The sequence below is a fragment of the Ictidomys tridecemlineatus genome, chromosome 10 (assembly GCF_052094955.1).
Source record: "Ictidomys tridecemlineatus isolate mIctTri1 chromosome 10, mIctTri1.hap1, whole genome shotgun sequence".
In the NCBI taxonomy this organism is placed as follows: domain Eukaryota; kingdom Metazoa; phylum Chordata; class Mammalia; order Rodentia; family Sciuridae; genus Ictidomys; species Ictidomys tridecemlineatus.
Window position 1 is genome coordinate 109,603,927 of NC_135486.1, and position 23,187 is coordinate 109,627,113.

Below are 23,187 nucleotides of genomic sequence, written 5' to 3' on the forward strand. Positions count from 1 at the left end.
ACAATGGAAATGTTGGAATATGGGCCAGATTTGGCAAACTGAACACTTACTTGTCTAACAAAATAGATGCTCTATTATTATGCAGCTCAGAGGTGCTCCCCAGAAAATGATAGTCTTTTAAAAGTAGTGTTTTACTGGCTGTCATGGCTGTGATCCTGTGCCAGGAGAAGGCTTCCACCAGGGAGGAGACATACAAGTCACAGTGATACCTATTAATAACACAGTCACACAAATGCAACTACAAGAAGACTAAGCATCCTTATTTGATAATGCTTCCTTGTAATTTAGGTCTAATATGTCGCTTTTGGACTTCCAGTACTCCTGGAAATCCCAAGGTTAGTTTTTGTTCAGAAAGGCTTCATTTTGAAATGTGATTTTGGAAACTGCTAAACACATCAAAAAGTTTTAAAACAGCCTGTGGATACAGCTCAGTTGGTAGAATGCTTGCCTCGCATGCACAAAGCCCTGTCTTCAGTCCCCAGCACCACACACACACACACAAAAAAGTTTTAAAGCAATCAAAATAGGATCACAGATTATTATGAAATAAAACCAAAGTGACAGGGCTGGGGTGATGGCTCGGTAGTAGAGCGCTCGCCTAGCATGTGTGAGATACTGAGTTTGATTCTCAGCACCCCATAAAATAAAGGTCCGTTGACAACTAAAAAATATTTTTTAAAAAATCAGAGAGACAAAAGATATTAAAGACAAACAGAAAAGCCACATAGCTATAGAAAGACCTCAATTCTTTCTTTTTTAAGAGAGAGAGAGAAAGAGAGAATTTTAATATTTATTTTTTTAGTTTTCAGCGGATACAACATCTTTGTATGTGGTGCTGAGGATCGAACCCGGGCTGCACGCATGCCAGGCGTGCTACTGCATGAGCCACATCCCCAGCCCCAAGACCTCAATTCTTTCAAGACTCATTTTTCTAAAAGCCAGACCCAATAAAAACAGCACAAAGCACATAGATCAATTTTTTTTTCACTTGCTCCCTTCTTCTTTTGACTTCCTTCAAAGTGGCTAAAACCTTTTACTATCTTTTGTGAATTACTTGAAAATCTTGCTTAAAAGAGGATAGCAAAATTTACTTTTGTGTCAGTGTACTATTAATAAAAAATCTAATTTTAAAAGAACCTTATAAATAAATAGCTTGATCACGCAGATTTTTTTTTAAATATTTCTTTATTTTTTAAGTTCTCAGCGGACACAACATTTTTTGTTTGTATGTGGTGCTGAGGATCGAACCTGGGCCACAAGCATGCCAGGCGAGCTGCGCTACCGCTTGAGCCACATCCCAAGCCCTCACACAGATTTTATGTTATTTGGATTTTAAACTTATGCTTAATGACTTCTGTTTCCAAAAATCTTTTCTATGCTTTTTACCTATTTATTTTCATCTCTTGATTTTTATTTATTCTGTTTTTTTGGTACTAGGAATTGAACCTAGGCGTGCTTAACCACTGAGTCTCATCCCCAGCTCTTTCTATTTTTCTTTTTGTGGTGCTGGAGATTGAACCAGGGCCTTGTGCATGTGAGACATTCCCCTGCTTTTTCTTTAAATTATTTTTTATTTCTAAACAGAGTCTCAGTGCTGAGGCTGGCCTTAAACTTACAGTCCTTCTGCCTCAGCCTCTTGAGTCACTGATATTACAGGTGTGCTCCTCCAGGCCTAGTTCATCTCTTTATTTTGAAATGGTCTCCAAATTAGAGAAAATTGTTTTTATCCTAGTGAAAACTATATTCTGATGCCTTTCATTTAACATCTTGCCAAAAACATAGATACACTTCGTATACAGAATTGTTTTTAGTAGTTTTACCTACATATATTACAGTTTTAATTTCTAGCAATTGTAAAACAGCATTCTGTACATAAACACTATTTTACAATTTCTAGAAATGTGTTTCCTTATAGAGCAATAGGACCTAACAGACCCAAATATATTTAGGGTTTTTGTTTGTTTGTTTTGTTAAAATATTTTTTAAATGGATCTTTTATTTTATTTATTAATTTATATGCAGTGCTGAAGATTGAACCCAGGGCCTCACACATGCCACACAAATACTGTATCACTGAGCCACACCTCCAGCCCCTACATTTTAAATAGTATATAAAGACAGGGCTGGAGATATAGCTTGGCTCAGTTGGTAGAGTGCTTGCCTCGCATGCACAAAGCCCAGGGTTCGATTCTCAGCATCATCAAAAACAAAAATAAAACAAAAAACCACTATATACAGACAAACTGTCAAAGTTATGTGTATTTTAAACTTATGCTTAATGACTTCTGTTTCCATATTTTGACTTATTTAGAAATGATCTTGATTTTTAATGGATATTTGTTATTTAACTTAGCAAAACTTAAAGATTAAAAAATACCTTGAAGTAATCATATTATAAAACAGATCTTAAAAATACATTTGTACAGTGGTACACTCCTGTAATCCCAGCAGCTCAGAAGGCTGAGGAAGGAGGATCGTGAGTTCAGAGCCAGCCTCAGCAATGGCGAGGCACTAAGCAACTCAGGGAGACCCTGTCTCTAATAAAATACAAAATAGGGCTGGGATGTGGTTCAGTGGTCAAGTGCCCCTGAGTTCAATTCCTGGTACCCCTCTCCAAATGTATTTGTAAATTTTATTCCATTTATAGCTAATTGATTTACATATTTTTGGAATATATATATATATATATATATATACACACACACATATATAAAAATAATTTTTTTTTTTTTGGTACTGGGGATTGAACTCAGGGGCACTAAAGCACTGAGCTACATCCCCAGCCCTATTTTGTATTTTATTTAGAGACAGGGTCTCATTGAATTGCTAAGCATCTTGCCATTTCTGAGGTTGGCTTTGAACTCACAATCCTCCTGTCTCAGCCTCCTGAGCCTCTGGGATTACAGGCATACACCACTGTGCCCAGCAAACTTATAATTTTATGATATTAAATATCTAATAGAGATAAAAGTGTTGTGTCTGGATTATATTTAATGCTGATGGATACATCTGTTTTAATTAGATCAGTAGTGTTTCTTTACTAAAGTCACATGGCTTTGAAAAACATCTGGGTTCATTTCATTTTTCTAAGAAGATGAAATGTTTTCATTATAACATTTAATTAATGATTAAAATAGAAGTACTATAAATCCATGGTAGAATAAAATTACCTGTGGAAGGTCCGTAGGGTATTGTAAGTGTGCCCCTTCCTGAGCATGAAGTAAAGAGTTTGTCCCACAACATGCTGCTGTCATGAAGTATTGCCTTGCTGCATCTGGAACTGGAAACTTCAGAGTAGTGAGTCAAAATAACCATTTTCTCTTTATAAGTGAATTATCTCAGCTATTTTGTTATAGTGATAGAAAACTAACAAACATACTCACACTGACACAAATACATCGACAGAACTAGGTTTCATAATTTTGCTTTACATTTATAACCATGTCTCACGTCCTGTTGTTTAAATTAAGATGAACTAAAATATAAAAGTATTTCTCTGTTTTGGGAATATGAGATGGGTGCCTGATGAGCTTTAAGAAAATCTCTTCCCACCAGGCAGGTGGTATACACCTGTAACCCAAAGCCAGCCTCAGCATCTTAGTGAGGCCTAAAGCAACTAAGTGAGACCCTGCTTCTAAATAAAATACCAAAAGGGTGGCGGGAGTGGGGTGGCGGGGTGGCTTAGTAGTTGAGTGCCTCTGAGTTCATCCCCAGTACCAAGGGAAAAAAAAAAAGAAAATCTCTTCCCAACAGTTGTATAGGTATAGAAGGAATTATTAGGAATTGGTGAAATTCCTACATAGGTCCCAGTTGAAATAGAATGGGTTTGGGATTTAAAAACCATCACAGGTTGGTTTGAGAGTCCTGTCATTGAGTTTTTTACTCCAACAAAGAGCAACTAAGAAACTGATAGGAGTTGAAGACAGATAAGGTAGCTCTTGTATCAATCAGGGATTTAATAGCCTTGTTCCTGGTTATCCAATCTGTATCCCTAGAAAGTTTGCTGTAAACATGGGGAAAATGTAATTTTCAGCACAACCCCACTGAGGGCTCCTGTTAGGGATGTGGAATTTATCAAAGCCCTGCCATTGTTGCTGATGTACATGCAATAATTTTTACAGTCCTTTAAAAATAACCAGGAATTTTTTTTTTTTTTTTTTTTTTTGAGTAACATATGCCTTCGGGGAACTGAAGGAGTTTGAGGAATTTGGCTGGAGACAGTTGTTTAATGTGAAAGCTCATAAAGTGAGCGACCTGAATCCCAGTGCCCATAACTATAGTGGCCCTGTCTTTAGTTCTGTCATGGTGGAGCTGGGGATTGAACCCAGGGACTGGTGGTGTGTGCTAGGCCAGTACCCTATCCATGAATAACAGTCTCAGCCCTTCTGTGTTTTTTCTGAGCTAGAGTTTTGAACACATGTTCAAGTAGAAAAGGCTTTTTTTTTTTTTTCCTTCCCAGCGCTAGAACTCAAACCCAGGGCCTTGCAAATACTAGGAAAGCACAAACGAATTTTGAAATATCGAAAAAAGCACCAAATTCTACTACTACATCATACAGAAGCAGGCACCGACTTCCTCAACAAGACCCATAAAGCTTAAGAAATAAAACCAAGAGCTTGGTACAGTGGTTTATACCTGTAATACCAGTGGCTCAGGAGGTTGAGGCAGGAGGATCATGAAGTCAAAGCCAGCCTCAGCTAAAGCAAGGTACTAAGCAACTCAGTGAGGCCCTATCTCTAAATAAAATACAAAATAGGGCTGGAGATGTGGCTCAGTAGTTGAGTGCCCCAAGTTCAATCCCTGGTAACCGCCCCCCCAACAAAAAAAAAAAGAAAGAAATCAAGAACCAATAAGTGGGATGTCATCAAGAATCACTAAAAAGGGCTGGGGATGTGGCTCAAGCGGTAGCGCACTCGCCTGGCGTGCGTGCGGCCCGGGTTCGATCCTCAGCACCACATACCAACAAAGATGTTGTGTCCGCCGAGAACTAAAAAATAAATATTAAGAATTCTCTCTCTCTCTCCTCTCTCACTCTCTCTTTAAAAAAAAAAAAAAAAAGAATCACTAAAAAAACAAAACAAAACTTTTGCCCAGCAAAGAAAATGATGAAGAGAATGAAGGGAGAGACTAAAGAATGGGAGAAGATCTTGGCCAGCTAGCTCCTCTGACAGGGAATTAATATCCTGAATATATAAAGAAGTAAAAAAACTCAATGCCAAAAAAACAAATATCCTGCTCTGGATGCTGAGGCAGGAAGATTACAAGTGTAAAGCCAACCTCAGCAGCAGGACCTTAAGCAACTCATCGAGATCCTGTCTCTAAATAAAATATAAGGGCTGGGGATGTGGCTCAGTGGTTGAGCGCCCCTGGATCCAATCCCCAGTACCACCACCATCAACAAAAACCAAATAGCCCAATCAATAAATGGGCAAAAGAGCCAAACAGAAACTTTTTAAAAGGAGAAACACAAATGGCCAAGAAATATATGAAAAAGTGTAAGATTTGCTAGAAATTAGGGAAATGCAAATCAAAACTACAGGAAGCTTCAACCCAGATACCTGTAAGTAGATGAATGGATTAAGAAACTGTGATGTAGTGGGGTTCAGTGGCACACACCTGTAATCTCAGTGGCTCAGGAGGCTGAGGCAGGAGGATCACAAGTTCAAAGCCAGCCTCAATAATTTAGGGAGACCTTGTCTCTAAATAAAATAGATATATCTTTTTAAAAAAGGGCTAGAGATAAGGTTCAGTGGTTAAGCGGCCCCTGGGTTCAATACTTGGTACCCCCCCAAAAAAATAAAGAAAAAATGGTATATACACACAATGGAGTTTTACTCAGCCATAAAGAATGAAATAATGGCATTTGCCAGTAAATGGATGGAAATGAAGAAAATAATGCTAAATGAAATAACACAGACTCAGAAAATCAGGGATCAAATGTTTTCTCTCCTATGTGGAAACCAGAGTAAAGCAAAGAAGGTGGTTGGGGGATTTGATATCCCTGGGAAGATGAGGAGAGAGAGTGAGGGGTGAAGGAAGGAAAGGAAAGGGGAAGACAATAGGATGAATCTAATGAGATCATGTACTGGTCATATATAGAGGTACCACAGGGGACTTCACCTTTATGTACATGTGTATGTGTTAGGAAGGAAGTGTAGGACTGTGGTTGACTCCGCTGCTTCATACTGAGAAAGGAAAGCCTGCTGATCCCAGGTCTGCTTCCCAGCTCCCGTCTTTGTCCTGTCTGCCTTCTTACAAGAGGGCGCCCATCACTTCAGCCACAAAGAAGCCAGAGTACCAAGCGGCAGTTTCCCACCAGAACTTTCCATAGTTATGTGTATTCACATAAAATTTATGTCAAAGTTTTCTGACTTGAAAATTCAGTGCTCAGCTAGATGAGGGTGACCTGGCAACAAAGGTCACCAAGGAAGGTTCAGAACTGACCAAAGACAGGAGGTTCTGAATCCCAGAGGACCTGCCCCTAGGATGCCACTAGGAACACAGTGGAGCACCAAGGGCCCACATCGTTGCTTTCACTTGTGTCCGTGGCAGCAGAGATGAGGCTCTACAAGTCCCCCTTCTGGCACCATGTGACATCCATCAGTTCAGACTCAGAACTGGAAAAGCAAAGGACTTGAAGTTTTAGGGATCGCAATGCAGGAGACACACCTTCTAATAGCTCAGAATCAGTGTCCCAAGGAAGGCATACAATGGGAGCTTGTGTGCTGGAAGGAACAGGAGCTCCATGGCTGATAGAAGACTAAAGAATGTCTGGATAGCCTGGAAATGCCCATAAAGCACGAGTCTAACAACCTCTCGCTGTGCACCTTGAGCCTCTGAGCAGTGTCCTCTCCAACAGATCTGGTTGTTCCAGATGCCTGTGGTCAAAGGGTGAAAGTGACCAAGGGTCAAGTCCCTAGGCTGCAGCTGATTGACCATCATCTTATTTCTTGGTGGCCTCCTGACTCATTTTGAAAAGCCTGTCCATGTTGTTTTCATAGTGATTTTCTTTTTATTTTCACAGTTTACTGGTTTGTTATAAAGGTTACAACCTGGGAATAACCAGCGGGAAGAGATGCCCAGGTCAAAATGTGGGGAGAGTGGGGCGTGGAGCGTCCAGGCCCTCTCTGGGGCCACCTTCCCGTGACCTCCTTCAGTTCACCTGCCCAGGCAGCTCATCCAGAGTTCCTAGAGGGCCTAATCTCAAGCTCCTGGCCCTTTCCACAAATCAGTGGGTGGGGCTGGAAGTCCCAACTCCAGATCTTTCTGGCCAGGAGGGTAAAGTCACCACTTTAACCTTAACTCTCACTACTTAACAAAAGATACTCTATCACTCAGGAAATTCCTAGGGTTTTAGGTGCTCTGTGCCAGGAACTGGGGCCAGAGATCAAATGTATTTCATATCCTACCATACCTACTCCGAGGTCCAGATTCCCCAAGCACAAGGAAGTTCACATTACTGTTTGTCACCTTTCCATTATGTGACAAATACCCAAAACCAACTTACACAGAGAAAAAGGTTATTTTTGACTCAGGGTTTCAGAGGCTCCATCCTGTGATTGGTCAGCCCAGTTGCTCTTTTTTTTTTTTTTTTTTAACAGAGAGAGAGAGAGAGAGAGAGAGAGAGGGCTGGGGATGTGGCTCAAGCGGTAGTGCACTCGCCGAAATAAACTAAAAAATAAATATTCTCTCTCTCTTAAAAAAAAAAAAAAAGAAAGAGAATTTTAATATTTATTTTTAGTTTTCGGCGGACACAACATCTTTGTTTGTATGTGGTGCTGAGGATTGAACCCGGGCTGCACGCATGCCAGGTGAGCGCCCTACCGCTTGAGCCACATCCCCAGCCCCAGCCCAGATGCTCTTGAACCTGTGGTGAGATGGCACATCATGTCAGCAGGTAGAGAAGCCAAGCACCTCACATTGCTGTGGCCAGGAAGCAAAGGAGAAAGGAGGAAAAGGGGCCAGGTTCTCATAAGCCACTTGGTGGGCACATTCCCCATAACCACCACCACCACCTGTTTTCTAAAAGTTTCTACCATTTTCCAAAAGCACCAAGTCAAGGACTAAACCTTTAACACGTGGGCCTTCAAAGGACATTGTAGATCCAAACTGCCGCACGAGCTCCATAGTCAAAAATCCAGCCATCGTGCCTTAGAACTAGTGACTGGGAGGACTGAGACTGTGTGAGGATGGCTTTAGGCCTTAGCCTAAGCAACCTCATTTTAAAACTCCAGTTTGAAACCTGCAGTCTCACCAGGCATGCCTACGGAGTCCTCCAGTGTGGCCCTCAGACACAAAGAAGTCACTTCTCCCCACCCTGATAAACTCAGAGTGAAGTCTCTAACATGTTGCCCTTGACCTGATAAGAACCAAGAACTGGAAGCAAGAAAATCAGGGTGGGGACCACCAGACCAGATGCTTTAACCTCAGGACAATGAGGTCAATGAGAAATCCAGTGGCAGCTGATAGGGACTGAAAGGGTGGTCAGAAGCCCCCAAATTTAGTATATATGGTGGAGCAAATGAACATTCAGCCAGCCTACACTGATGCTCTCACGATGGAGAGCCTGGTGAGGACCTGGACTGACATCCCAACTCTTCCGTCCGTTTGCCTGATCCTCTGCATCTTCCTCACCTCTCTCAAACTCTACAGCCACATCTTGACCCTGGTGAGAGCAGCAACTTCTCCTTAACATCAGCTCCACCCCAGGAGAAGCCTGCCTAGGTTCCTGATCTGATCACCATGGTCTGAGTGAGTGTGCACCTGCTGGACTCAGAGCCTAAGGCTTGAGACATTTGATCTGAAATTTGAGTTAACATGCAGGGGGAATGTCTATCATGAGCCTGTCATGCTTAAGTGTGTTGGCAGTGCTTAGAATTAACCTAGAATTGTTTGCTGTGAATTGATTCTGTCTATTGCAATGCCTAACATTAAGGGTTGTCATTTTCTTGATTAGAAACCTATAGAGTAAAATTGTATTAAGTGATTTGAGTGAATAAAGCATTGAAAAGGTCAAAAGCGCATGGACATTCTTTATTTCTCTCCCTCGACTGCATAAGTCGCACCTTTTGCCCATCGAGACAGACTGATGCCTGGGAAGACATGAATTTCTACTGTCCTGGTCTTGCTTTGGAGCTGGGGACTGAGATTGGACACGAAAGGACCACATCTACCCCCTGCCCCATGCCGTACCACTGGCCTCAGATGCCTCACACATAGAAAGCGCATCCTTATGTGCTAGCCTGGGAGGCTACTGTCAGGAACCTGAGGTCACCTTACACAGAATAAATCCTGTCAACGGCACTTCACTTACCTTCAAGCCAATAAATAGAGCATGCCAGGCAGAGGGGGCCAGGGAGTACAAAGAGAAGTACTTGGTAAGGTTCAGGTCCCTACAGAGCTGGGCCCTTTACAGTAAAGTCTTTAACATATAATTCCTGAATTCCTCCTTCTTTGTCACCATTGTGTCATCGAGTATGTTTTAGGGGGGAAACATTCATGCGGATGCCTTTTCCAGATGTTTCACAGTTACTACCTGTTAGGACAAAGGTGGGAGAAGGGAAGCAAACTCCCGAGCAGCAGGGTTTCCTCCTCTTTTTTTCCAGCAGGGTTTTCTTTATTCTGTATTTGGCCAGGGAGTCAACTGGTGGAACCCCATCATGGCTCATTTTCAAGGCAGAAAATGGCAGCTGGCTGAAGCAAGCTGGATTATATAGGCTTCAATAGGATGGGACAGGAATGTGAATAGGGAATTCCGGACCATCCAGGTGGAGTTCCTTTTGTGCTCCTTGCTCTGGCTGAGGCCTACGATTCTAAATGACAAAAGCTTCAATTTTACCCCAGACAAGGCCAGCTGCAGATTGGGAAAGTGTCCTTGGACTGATTTTCCACATCCTTCACTGCCTCTCTTCTTTCTCCCAAAACAATAAAAATCATCAAATGAAACCAGGCACAATGGCACACGCCTGTCATCCCAGCAGTTTGGGAGGCTGAAACAGGAGGATCTTGAGTTAAAAGCCAGCCTCAGCAAAAGCAGGGTGCTAAGCAACTCAGAGAGACCCTGTCTCTAAAGAAAATACAAAATAGGGCTGGGGATGTGGCTCAGTGGTCCAGTAGCCCTGAGTTCAATCCCCAAACCCCTCCCCCCCAAAAAAAAGATCATCAATTAAAAGAGGCTTTAGGAATGTGGGATAGTTTGCCCAGCTGTCACTCCAGGGCATAGTTCTTTGGATATTGTTAAGTGCTCAGCAAGAGCAGGTATCAGGGCGGTGCTCTAACGTGCTGAGCTGGGGAAAGTCTCAGATTCACTGTCTCTCGGATAGCCCCCCCCTTCCATCTCTTGATCCTCTTTGTTTTCCACAGGGCAGGTATGGGGATGGAGGAAGGGCTCTGCTGTTCCCTTCCCTGCCTTAAGACTGAGCCTGCCAAAGAGAACACTGTTCCTTCTACAAAATCCCATGATCTGTCCCAGAGGAGGACTCTCAGGACTGTAGCCATGCTTGGATGAACTCTTGTCACAAGATAATGTCTTGGGCTCATTCAGATTGCAAAGAGAGTCATTTGCAAGCTAATCTGTGTCTCCATGGGGTCCACTCCTTTTCCCTAATAACCATTCCCTATCCTTCCAGGTTGCCTATGTTCCCCCATCCGTCTCCTCCACTTGATACCATGGGTGTTTGGTGATGAATTCTGCTCCCTCACAAGTTGAAGTTTGAAATTAGAGAAGCAAGCATATAAAGCAGGGTTTATTTAAAAAGGGGTAACATAGACTTCTCCCGGGAGGGAGAAGGGGGCCATAGCTGGTATCCCAAGAAGCCAGGGTGTTTTTGCTTTCTCCTGGTCTTCCCCCCACCCCCCACCCCAGTCTCCTTCCTGCTTATGTTACTAGGCTCAGGAATGCTCAGTGGGAAACAGACGGACTGAAGGGGGAAGGGCAGGAGGGAGCAGCCCTGGACACATTAATTAGCAACCTTATAGCTCCCTGTAGGGAGGGGCAATTCCTGGGACAGGTTACCTTAGCAACAGGTTAGAGCAGGGGCAGGTTCTTGATCGGTGGAAGAAGGGCTTTGAAGGGATTTCAGGGACAGTCTCCAACTTCTCAGACTTACTTAAAATTGGCCTCCTTAATCCAACCTGACTTGATTTACCTATCTTTACTGACTGCCTGTCTAATTCTGGCTTCACCATCAGGAAGGGTTTGTAAGGCTCCGAACTTCCTTGGATTCACAGTTGACACATTCCTGTATGTGTGTGTCTTCTCCTGTTAATCTGTCTGTTGTTAGTGCATTAGGGGCAGGGAGTGGAAGTGATTTGGAGGATAGAGAATTTGGTTTAGGTATGGAGAGGCTTCCATGGGCAGCCCAAGATGATTACTTCTACTAATCTAAAGGGGAAAGAGAACAGAGTCATGTGGGTCCCGGAGAGAAGTGTAGACCAGGGCTATAATGGCCAAGGATGAAGGTGAGTTCCTCCCAGAAACTACATGGGAGAGGCTCACAGCGTCCATCCCAGACAGAAATGAGAGAGGTGGACGACTATGTGCACCAGCCAGGTAACTGTTGTAGCCTGTTTGCTGTCCTCACCTGACCAGGGAGACACGAGTGCCAGCGGGGTTGGGAATCAAATGGCTGGTGCAGTGGCAGCTGGAATTCTGCCTTCAGTCTATCAGTCGCTGAGCCTGGCTATTAGTTCCTGCTCTCTGTGGCCTCTAAGAGCAGCCTTGGGGGCTCGGGAGAGATGATATTTTAGCAGAGCCCTCCGTAAAGTAAAGGAGTGAGTCTAGACTTTGGGGAAGACTGAAGTAGATAGAGGGGACATCAAGTGCAAAGACTCAGGATCAGCAAAGAGGCCAGTGTGGCCAGAGGCTAAGTAAGAGATGTGCCCAGGGAGCCTTGGGGATGGGGGACCAGGGATGTGGTACAGCCATGAGTTCGCACCTCATCAGCACTGTGGTTAAGTCTAGTGAGACACTGAGCAGGAGACCAGCTAAGCTGTGCCCAACTTCATGACCCACAGAAACTGAGACTGAGCATGCATTGTTTCAAGGTGCTAAGTTTGTGGTCAGGTTTGACACAGCATCTCACCAAACACATTACACTAGGTAACTTATAAATAATAGATTTATTCACAGTTCCAGAATGTGGGTGTCGAGACACATGACTAGATGGATCAGGATCACTGCAAATGAATTTGAGGACTAAATAAAGACACAGACACAGAAAGTACCTTTTCTTTGGGTTCAGTGACCGCTCCTCAGCTGCAGCTCCCACAAGGGGGGCAAGGCAGGCAAGAAAGAGAGCGAGGAGCATGTGCTGAACCCTTTTATTGGGGAGAAGCCATTCAAGTGAGGTAAAGGATCAGGTTTCAGGGGGTCTAGTCTAGCTTCATGATGTCTGCTGTCAGCAGGTTGACTGACATCTCGGAAGGCCTCGCCCATCTCATGGGCTGTGTGGGGATCATGGCAGAGCAAACAAAAAGCCGCTTTCGTCACCTGCCCAAACAGAGGGGCGACATCAATTCAGTCCAGTTCCTGTTGTGCTCACAGCCTATGGCTGGCTTGCCACATCTCCACACTCTCATCGCTCAAGGCTAAGGGGCATGGGTTCCTATGTGGCAGCTCCAAACAGTGGAGAGTCCAAGGTCCAGGCATCAGCCAGCTCAGGGCCTGAGAGGTCACTCTGCTTCTCTGGTGGTACCTCTTGATGCATCTTTACAAGGTGGGAGAGGCCAGGAGCGCCCTCTAACTTCTTTTATAAGGGCACTAATCCCATTCAAAAGTGCTGCACCCCCAAGATTTAATCTTAAGAGGTGGGGCCTTCAAAGGTGATCGATCATGAAGGGGATGATGGGATTAATGGAAAGTTTGAATATAAAATTTAGGGGAACATAAAAGCAAGCAGCCTAGAAATCTGATGCAGTTGAGGATGACTAATGCATGGGTTATGTTTTCATCAGCTTGTGAAGCAATGCCACGGATATTCTCCATGGAAGTGGGAACAGAAGCACACAGGACATGAGGAACAAAAAACTGCCAGTATTGGAGTTGGGATTGTGGCTCAGCGATAGCGCACTCGCCTAGCACAGGCAGGACCCGGGTTCGATCCTCAGCACCACATAAAAATAAAAGGTATTGTGTTGATATTTAGCAGAGGGCTTTGCTAAAATAAAAGGTCCATCTACACCTAAAAAATAAATATAAAAAAAAAAACTGCCAGTACTGGGAGTCCCTCAAGAGAACCAGGAAGAAAAGGGCCCCAGCCCTGGTGCTCACACAAGAACCAGGCAAGGAGCAGGTTCTACAGCGTGATCCAGGAACTACATCACCCCAGAGCCCTCATGAAGAGAGGGCAGACCATGAAGCTTGGTCCTTCATGGCTTGGCAATGGAATTTCTGATGACGTGGCTCATTTTAATGCTATACTAGCAAGAAAATGTAATTTAAAATAATAATAATAATAATTCTAAACAATTCTCTATTTCACAATGATGGGACTGTACTAATCAATCAGAAAAACCCAAAGGTGTATTATGTAGTATCAGCTATAAAAGAACATCAGTCACATTGGGGGAATGACAAAGTTTTAAAACTCAAAAACCTCTATGAAGGGCTGGGGTTGTGGCTCAGTGGTAGAGCACTTGCCTAGCATGTGTGATGCCCTGGGTTCAATTCTCAGTACAGCATATAAATAAATGAAATAAAGGTCCAAAAAAAACCCAAAACACTGACATGAAGTGGGTGGGCCTTTTAGAGTGGACTTTATTGAAACTTGGTACGGTGGCCCACAACTGTAATCCCAGCAGCTTGGGAGGTCGAGGCAGGAGGATCATGAATTCAAAGCCAGCCTCAGCAAAAGCAAGGCCCTATGCAACTCAGCAAGACTCCGTCTCTAAATAAAATACAAAAAAAAAAAAAAAATAGGGATGGGAATGTGGCTCATGTAGAGTGTTCCTGAGTTCAATCCCTGCGCCCCCCTCCCTCCAAAAAAGAGTGGACTTTATTGAAATAGCAAATAGAATTTACTTATGAAGAGCAACTTTAATTGGATGACCAGTGGCCTAGTTTGACTTACCTTGGGTAGAGCAATCTTGATACAATCCTGGACCCCAATCAACCCATCTGTAACCCAAAAGTCTTAACTCAGCTGATGAACAATAGTAATCTTTTATTTTTGGATTTGCAAACTTGGAAGAATATCAAAATAAATATAGCTATAATGCTGAAAAGGCGGGGTTTTTTTCCTAAATAAAGGAAATAAGATGTTAGACTCATGATGTTGAGATTATAGATCAAGAAATTGGATCTGTAGTCATTACATTAGTATGTACCTTATTTGCTATGTAAGGTGTTTGCAATATTTGTAAGAATCAATCCTGCCACGTTTATAACTGCAGGCTAAATCACTTAAGAGAATTAATATGATGATGCTCCTAATCATTATTAAGATGTGCCCAAAAGAAGCATTTTTAAATTTTGACTCCTAAGACATATGAGTTTAATAAATTGAGCTTTAAACAAAACAGGGAGTGTGGAAGCCCTCTGTGCCAGATGCTCTGGGACAGTAAGAAATCTGATCAATAAAGGAAAGAGGGTTCTGGAATCTGAGTGCAGGATCTGGCCTTCCAGTGAAGAGGCAAAATGTGTAATAAGGTGGGAGACAGACATGGAAGAGCTCTGTGCAGGTGCAAAGATGTCCAAGGGAAACAGAAAGTTGCACAGAGTGTGATCCCACACGGGCAAAAAGTCAAACTGTGCCAGTTGCGTATTGTTGAGGTTCAGCAAATGATACTAGGAAAGACGCCTCTTTGGACCTTAACCCATGAGAGCAGTTGGGAGCAGCCAGTGCAGAAAGGGAGTTCCAGGAAGTTCCCTGTGTGCCTAGAGCAGGATTCGCCCAAGAGGAACAAACCTACCTCTGTCTTGTTTTTAAAATTTCTCCCACCAGACAAGATGAGACTCGGGTCACAGAAAGGGAAACTAAAAATCAGACCCTACGTCTAAGGCCTAGAGACCTTTGTTCTAGGCCACGGTCTGTTCTTTGGGCTCATTTCCCCCATACCCCCATAAAATCATTCACTACCCCTCTAAAATTGCCTACAGTCCCCCAACAACTCTATGAAGAGGGTATTTAGGCCTCAGCCCTTCTCTTTAGTGTATTTTTAATAATTCCCATGTAGGGCTGGGGATGTGGCTCAAGTGGTAGAGTGCTCGCCTGGCATGCGTGCGGCCCGGGTTCGATCCTCAGCACCACATACCAACAAAGATGTTGTGTCCGCCGAGAACTAACAAATAATAAATATTAAAAAAAAAAATTCCCATGTACATTCGTATGTAATCAATTTGCATATATTTTCCCTATTAATCTGCCTAGTTTGTTCTGTTTCAGCAAACTGAATTACGGAACCTTTGGAGGGTAAGTTTGGACCTCTCTGGAGTATACATGTAACTAACGGGAAAAGACAAAATTATTCAAATGATCCACTTGACACCATCCACTATGATACCTCTGGGCAGGGGACAGTCATGTTTTGCCTTATGTAAATGCTTGCTGTGTGGATTCTGTGTGCAGGTCCCTGGGCAGCACCAAGCGAGTGTTCAGAGGCAAGAACCACAGAGTGGGGGTGGCACCCACTCAGTGCCAAGTGCTGCCTCATTTACCCCACAAAAGTCTACGAAGCAGTTACAATTGTTGCCCCATTTTGCATACGGGGAAACTGAGTCACAGGTGGACTCCTAGTTAGTAGATCAGGCAGCGGGGAGTTTGAACTCAGACAGTCTGGCCTGGAGTCTGTGTGCTTCATCAGAAAGCTGTAGGAGAATCCCTCCCTACCTGACTCTAGCTGAGGGCTAGGAAGGGGATGTGTCAGAAAACAGCATAAATGTCAATGGACTGGGGTTCTCAGGAAATGGCCCTTTGGAGATGCCTCAAGTGGGTATGCTAGGACACTAGGAGGGAGGGAAAGACCAGCTGCATGAAGGAGCTTCTCTCAGGTGTTGATTTATCAGCTTCTTCACTGCCGCCACCAAAAGACCAGACCAGAACAATTGTAGAGGAGAAAAAGTTTATTTGGGAGCTCATGGTTTCAGAGGTCTCAGTCCATAGTTGGCTGACTCCATTCCTAAGGGCTCTGCGTGAGGCAGAACATGGCGGAAGAGTGTGGCGGAGGGAAGCAGCTCACATGATCATCAGAGAGCAGAGAGAGAGGGAACTCCACTTGCCAGATATAAAATATATGCCCCCAAGCCACGCCCCCAATCTGTGCACCTACATAGAGCTCTTTGATGTCATCTCCCACCTTATTAAGCCCACCTCCTCCAGCCACACCCACCTTCTGTCACCACTCAGTTAATCCCATCAGGGGGTTCATCTACTGATTGGGTTAAGGCTCTCAGGACCCAAACCTTTCTCCTCTAAGCCTTCTTGCATTGCCTCACACATGAGATCTGAGAGGTCACCTCCCATCCAAACCATAATAGGGGTACGTGGTGCATCACTTGGCACAGGGCCCAGTGATCTCAAACAGCATGCTGAAGAGCTTGGATCTCAGGTCGGGGGTGGAGAACCACTAATGGGACCAAGCCCGGGACCACACACATACCAGGCAAGCATACCACCCCTGGGGTACACCCCTGCCCTTTTAAAATTTCACTTTGAGACTGGATCTCCCTAAGATGACCAGGATGGGCTTGAACTTGGGATCCTCTTGTCTCAGCTTCTTCCTGAGTTGCTAGGATAACTGATGTGCCCACTGATGTTTTAAAGCAGGGACAGCTGGGAGCTTGGCCAAGAGACTCACTCTCCTGGAGGATTCCTCTGATGGTGGAGCGAGACAGTCACACAGAGACACGGGGGAGGCTCTAGGGTCATGGGTCCAAACCAAGGGTCATGAGCTGGAGAAGAAGATTGTATATATCTTTAAAGGAAAGGCTAAGAGCTCCCATGTAGTCCAGTGTCTAACACGAAGCCCTGGGTTCCATCCCCAGCACTGAAAAAACACAAAACCCCTTCAGGCCCCAGTTCCTATGTGTATGTATAGAAATTCAGGGGGTGGGAGGGGCAATATGTGTGCACTGAAAGGAGTTTCTCAGTAGCTCCAAGTGACAAGATATATTTTTGGGAGGGTTGGGGGTACAGGGGATTGAATTCAGGGACAATCGACCACTGAGCCACATCAAATACTTTGTATTTTATTTAGAGACAGAGTCTCATTGAGTTGCTTAGTGCCTCACTTTTGAGGAGGCTGGCTTTGAACCCACAATCCTCCTACCTCAGTCTCCCGAGTGGCTGGGATTACAGGTGTGCACCACGGCACCCAGTGACAAAATGCATTTTGATTATTATTTTGGTACCAAAGACCAAAACTTATTTACCAGCATCCAGTTTTGCAAATTGTGATGATGTCAGCTTCAGATGATATCTCAGGATTTTAAAATGGATCCCCCAGGCAGAGTGGCACACGGTATGCAGGTAGAAACTATTCCATGTCTTGCACTTGTCACCATGTCCACCTGCCGCAGCCAGGATGAAGTTGATTCTGCCCAGTTGAGGGACATTAGTCCATGAATGCAGGCAGGCCCTGGATGGAGGGACCCTCTGGGCTTCTATTGCTGATCTAGGCTGGATCCTGACGGCCCTGGGGACATCTTGGCAGGGGTGTGGAAGTACATAGCCCTTTTTCTAAGATCTATGTTGGAAATGCAAGAATGAGCTTGTCCCGGGAAACTAAGAGAAGGGACCCCCAGAACCACAGAAATGAGTGTCATGGAATTTGGGGGCCATTCCTTCCTAATTACCTCCCCTGTCCCCACAAGCGCTCTCTGGAGACTGACCCAGGCTGCAGTCTTCGGTGCCTTATCTTTGGCTCTGCATCCCCCTTATAAGTCCTGTTTTGTATCAAGGATTCCGTTGGCCGTGGGAGGAAAGGGGCCTCTCCTGGACTCGTTCCCGCTCTGAGAGGACAGGTCTGACCTCCTCCTGGAGGCAGGGCTCCAGGCTCAGAACCTGAGAATCTTGGCGCGGGGCAGGATTGTGAGGCTGCATTCTGTCCCCTGCGAGGCCCGGCCCGGCCCTGTCCAGTTCCTCCTGGGCCTCCCCACACCCTCAATGGGATGGCTCCCTCCTGCTGACTTTCTGGATCGCTCCTTCATGTCGGTCACTGCCCACCTGCTACTGGGCCATAAGGGGGCTTTTGCTAGCCTGACCTCAGGCTCCCTTCCTCTGCTCCTGGGCGTCTCTCTGAGGCTAGCCATGGCCTCCACGGTGCAGGCAGCAGGTAGGAGGCCCCGGGAGGGCCAGGGAGCGAGCCCCACCAGATAGCAGGATGCAGGGACGGGGAAGGGACTGGGAGATGAGAGGACTTCCTGCAGTATCTGGTGGCTTCTTCCCTCTCCCTCTACCCCAGCGACCTCTCTTCTTCTCAAGGACTCTCCCACAGCTGTCCCCAAGCCTACCTTTTCACAGAGCCAGGGACCCAGGACACCAACTCAAAGCCCTTCTGTTTACTCCTTCACTGGGACCTGAGGTGGGCTGAGTTCCGTGTGTTGCTGGCAACACAGAACAATGGCTGAGAGAAGGCTAAGACCCTTCCGCCTTGAGAGCCCCCTAAAAATCACCACGGTGGGAGGTTGGGTCCCAGAAGTCCTTCCCCCACCAAGGACTGACTTCTCCATCTCAACTTGGGAGGCGTTGTCGGTCTGCCTCCCCCAACCAAAGATTCCAGATTGTCACCAGACTCGGCATTCCAGTAACTGGTGACAGGCGTGTGCTTCAAGTTCCACTTGGTTTCTCCGCCTCTGTAAACCACAGCGGGCAGACTTCAAAGGGGAAGACCTCTGTGCGGTGCCCCCTGATAGGGCAGGAAAGCTGTGGAGTACACAGGTTCCCTAGTGATGCCCCTGATCACAAAGCCCCACCCAGTGGGATTCCGGAGAGCATTCATTTGCCTTGCTTCACCAGCATCTTCCCTTCCGGGCACTTTTGAGTGAACTTTCTGGAATGACCCAGGCATATTTCTAGCCTGAAAGGGGATGGGAGATACACTTTGTGGTCTCTAGACCAGAGCTTAATTCTGGATGAGGAAGACTGAAATTCTTGCCTTATTAGCCAAGTGATCCTGGCACATGACCTCAACCTCAGATGCTTATTGAGCACCTACTGTGTTCTAGGTGATTCAGATACACAAATTATATAGCACCTTGGGGGACCTTAGACACTCAGTGGGGAACTGGTGTCTGACCTCCTCTGTGAATTAGGGGGAATAGTGTTCCTCATGGTTCTGAGGGTCAGATGTGATTCTGAAACACAGAAGGGTGAATCACATGTGGTGCCCCCCACACAACGGGGGTGTGACAGATGTTGATGTCTCCCTTGGAGTTCCATTTTGAAAGGGTGATTCTGTCATCTTGGAAGGTGATGAGGCCAAAATGTCCCTAAAGAAGGCACATTATTCTAATTCTGAAAGGACCTTTGAAGTCTCTGGTTTAAGAGAGCACTTCTCCCAGGGGTTAAGCGACTTGCTTAAATTGCACCCGGAGTTCTGAGAACCCTGTGGATGAGAACCAGTTGTTTCAACCACAGCTGGCTCCTTCTCTGCCTCCCTCAACATCCAGATTTGGATGGAGTTTCCTTGGATTCCTCCTGCCCCTCAGTCAGGAAGTCTTGGCAGGCTCGGGATGTGGCTCTGTGGTAGACTGCTTGCCTAGCATGCACAAGGCCCTGGTTCTAGCCCCACCACATGTGGGCATGCGTACACACACACACACACACACACACACACACACTGTGCTATTAATTGGAAAGGCATTCAGTTAATTTTGCATGTTGACTTCCATGTTTTAGTGTGTTCACATAGATACACGCTAACATGCATAGATATTTTGCATGTTGGCTTCCATTTTTAGCATGTTCACATAGATCTGTGCAACCATCAATGCTACCATGGCTTTTCAGGAGTTCCAAGCATGGCGACGTGGAAAACTGTTTAGACAGAAACTTGCTATTTGGAATTTGCTCTTTCTTCTTGTGAGGATTGCTTGTAAACATTGATTTCAAAGGGAGGCCTTTCTATGTTCCTTTGGGTGAGCAGAATTCTGTGACAAGGACCACTCCCTTAGAGAATGAAGGGAATCCTGTGGATTTAAATATGTATGTATATGACTTATGATAGGATGTACTAAGCAATTCAACTAAAGAGACATTTTTGTGTGTGATGTTGAAACTTACGTGCTTAATTTATAAAATATTTAGAAATATTTGCTCAGTAGAATTGTAAGGCTTACCACAGGCTTACCATAAAACTTAAAAGTGTTTATCTAAGATAAACATTTAACACATATTCAGCAAATATTTGGCAAGGTCCTTCCCTGAGTGAGGCACTTATAATTGGTTACAGCCTTGGATTTTGAAATTATATTTGCTTCCTTTTTTTGGTCACAATCCCAACCATGTGAGATACCAGGATCCTGTATGTGCCAAGAAACTCACGTGATGGGTTATCAGCACTTCTCAAGGGCACATTTGACAGAGTCACAACGACTGTCACTGTCACGTCTGGGGGACAATGGCACTTCCCTGGGTTCCCCAGGCAGGAGCCAGTTGATCCTTTGTCTGACCAGATCCCTTCTGTGGCCCGGCAGAGAAAACATTTACACAAAACAGTCAAAATCAAAATTGTATTTACTTATTTTTATGGCAATACCAATGCTAAACCTTTTTTGTTGTATAATAAATTAAGTGGATAAAGAGCAGAATTTCAGCTACCTGAAAAATAAGCTTAGGAGTTAGGATCTGTGTGAATTATATTCCATTCTGTAGAAATGTAGTTCTGTTCAAACCAGCCAACCAGCGCTGTGCCTCTCTGTGCATCTGGCGCAGAGGCACGAGTGTGGCACACCTCAGGGCTGTATGAGGTAGATCTGATGTCTGAAGGCTGGGAGACCCTGGAGATGCTACAGAAGCTTTCTGTGCCTCAGTTTCCTCCATAAGCAACTGGGATGTCAATGCTTCCTTCCATGGGATAGCCGGGGACGAGTGGAGCACTGTGGCCAGTGGTCAGCATGTCTGAGTAGACTAGTGAGCACCGAAGGCTGCAACCAGCAGCTTGCCTGCTCCTGCTTCTTGTCCTGTGGATGTGTGGGTGGCCATCCAGGATCCTAGCAGAAACTGCCCCTGCTATATGTGAGACTCCATCTTCGCCCTCTGCATCCTCCTCCTCCCTTTGTTGGACTGTTTCCATCAGCTTGCAAACATTCTGTTGCTCTCATCTTAAGGAACAGGCAAACTTAAGCTGTTCCTTCTTCCATGTCTATGGCTATCTCTCTGACCTCCCTCCGGTCTTTGCTGAAATGTTTCCTTCCAAAGGGGCTCAGGGGGCTGGGGATATAGCTCAGTTGGTGCATGCTTGCCTCACATGCACAAGGCCCTGGGGCCCACACAGTATGAAGGAAAATCACAAGCCTCTTCCCCACCCTGCCTGCCTCACTCCCCAGCTCCTTGAGCCCCTTCATCCCTGCCAGCACTGATCACTTCCTAATTCCCTTCCCCCACTCCAGCCCTAGAGAACTCAAACTCCATAAGCAGGATGAATTTAAATATGCATTTTGTTCTGGGTGCATCCATGCACATGCTAGGTGCTCCATATATGCTTCTTAGATGAGCCACTTTAGCTGTGAGACATCGCAGAGCTTTTAGCAAGAATCAGCTTTCAACAGATGCCATTTTGTAATAAGGCTTAGCTCAAATTCACCTTTGCTTGGGCTGCTTGGTCCTTTCCTTCACAGCGACTTCTCCTGAGTCCTCAGCAAGGAGCTGGTGTCTGTATCTATGGTCATTTGAGCCAGAAACCTGAGCATCTGGAGTCCTCAGCGCCTTATCTCTCTACCCAGGAGGAGTCTTAATGGGCTCTTAACCTCTTCACACCTTTCCTTCCATCTTCTTGACCCTCCTGCTGCTGGTCATTTTTCTAAATATGCAGATCTACTGCTAACCAGGTTAAACTCCATGTAGTCCCTCAATTAGCTCTTACAGGATGCTCTCCCAACTTCAATGACTGGGACCACTTCTGGGGGTTTGTCTTTGATTCCAGGAGACCCTTCCTAAGGTCACACTTCAGGACTTAAGAGTCCTGGCACTGAGTTGGCTGTTGTGTCCCCTTTGGAATTGTGGTTCCCCCTGCCCGGGAGGCTTGTGCCTGGTCCCTGGGACCAACTCACCACGGGCCCCCAAGCTGGGCTTTGGCCTGGTACTCCAGGATACTCAGGTGTACCACCTCCTGTGTGTGGCATCTCTTAACCTGTCTGTTGCAAGTGTAAGGCCTGGCTCTCTACCCAAGGGCTCCTTCTTTGTGTTCCCATGAATGTCATCTTTGTCTCCCCAAGCTGGGCTGGAACCGGGATAGCAGAGGTACATCAGCTGCAAGCTGTCTGAATGAAGGGCAGTAGTAATAAAGTAATGTTGGGAAATCAAGGGGCAATGCTAGGGGGAAAGAAATCAATTAATGGAAAGGAAGGGAGCAGAGGCTTGTGGGTTTGATGAATAAAGGTAGGCGAAATTAGCCTGTAAACTTTATGAAGGTTGATTTTTAGCTCGAGCTGGGTTGATAGGAAAGGATATCAGGAGGGCTAGCTGACCATCGTGTTTACTAGTAGTCTGCAGGGCAGGGGGAAGAATGAGGGTCCCTATCTGGGTGGCCACAGCTGACCAGGTGTCAGGAAGCTTGACCTGGAACCACCTCTCATGTGATGATGCTGGACGCCAAGTTCCCTGGACACAGAGACTCCCACTTTCCCTGGCTCTCCTTTTGAGTTCTGTCTCTGAGGAGTGACTGTCAGGGCCTTTGCTCACCCTGAAACCCTCAGCCACTCTTCATCAGTCTCATTCTTGACCTGGCTGCCCTCCTAAAGCAGATCAGGCCTGAATCTGGCCCACTACTTGGTTCTTCTCCATGAGATTTTGGGAGATCTTACAAGACAGACAGAAATGGGCCTAGAAGAGAATATGATGGTCTTTTATTAAAAATCAAAAAACAAGGCGGGTCTGAGAGGACTTGTAGTTTTCCCAGTGCGGAATCAAAATGCAGGTTACATATAAAAGCACGGAAAACGGGAAGTGCTACGGAGTCAGCCCTTGCAAAGCGGCAGGAAGTGATCCTAAGTGTTCCAATTTTGCAGCAGTCTTCACATAAAACCCATTA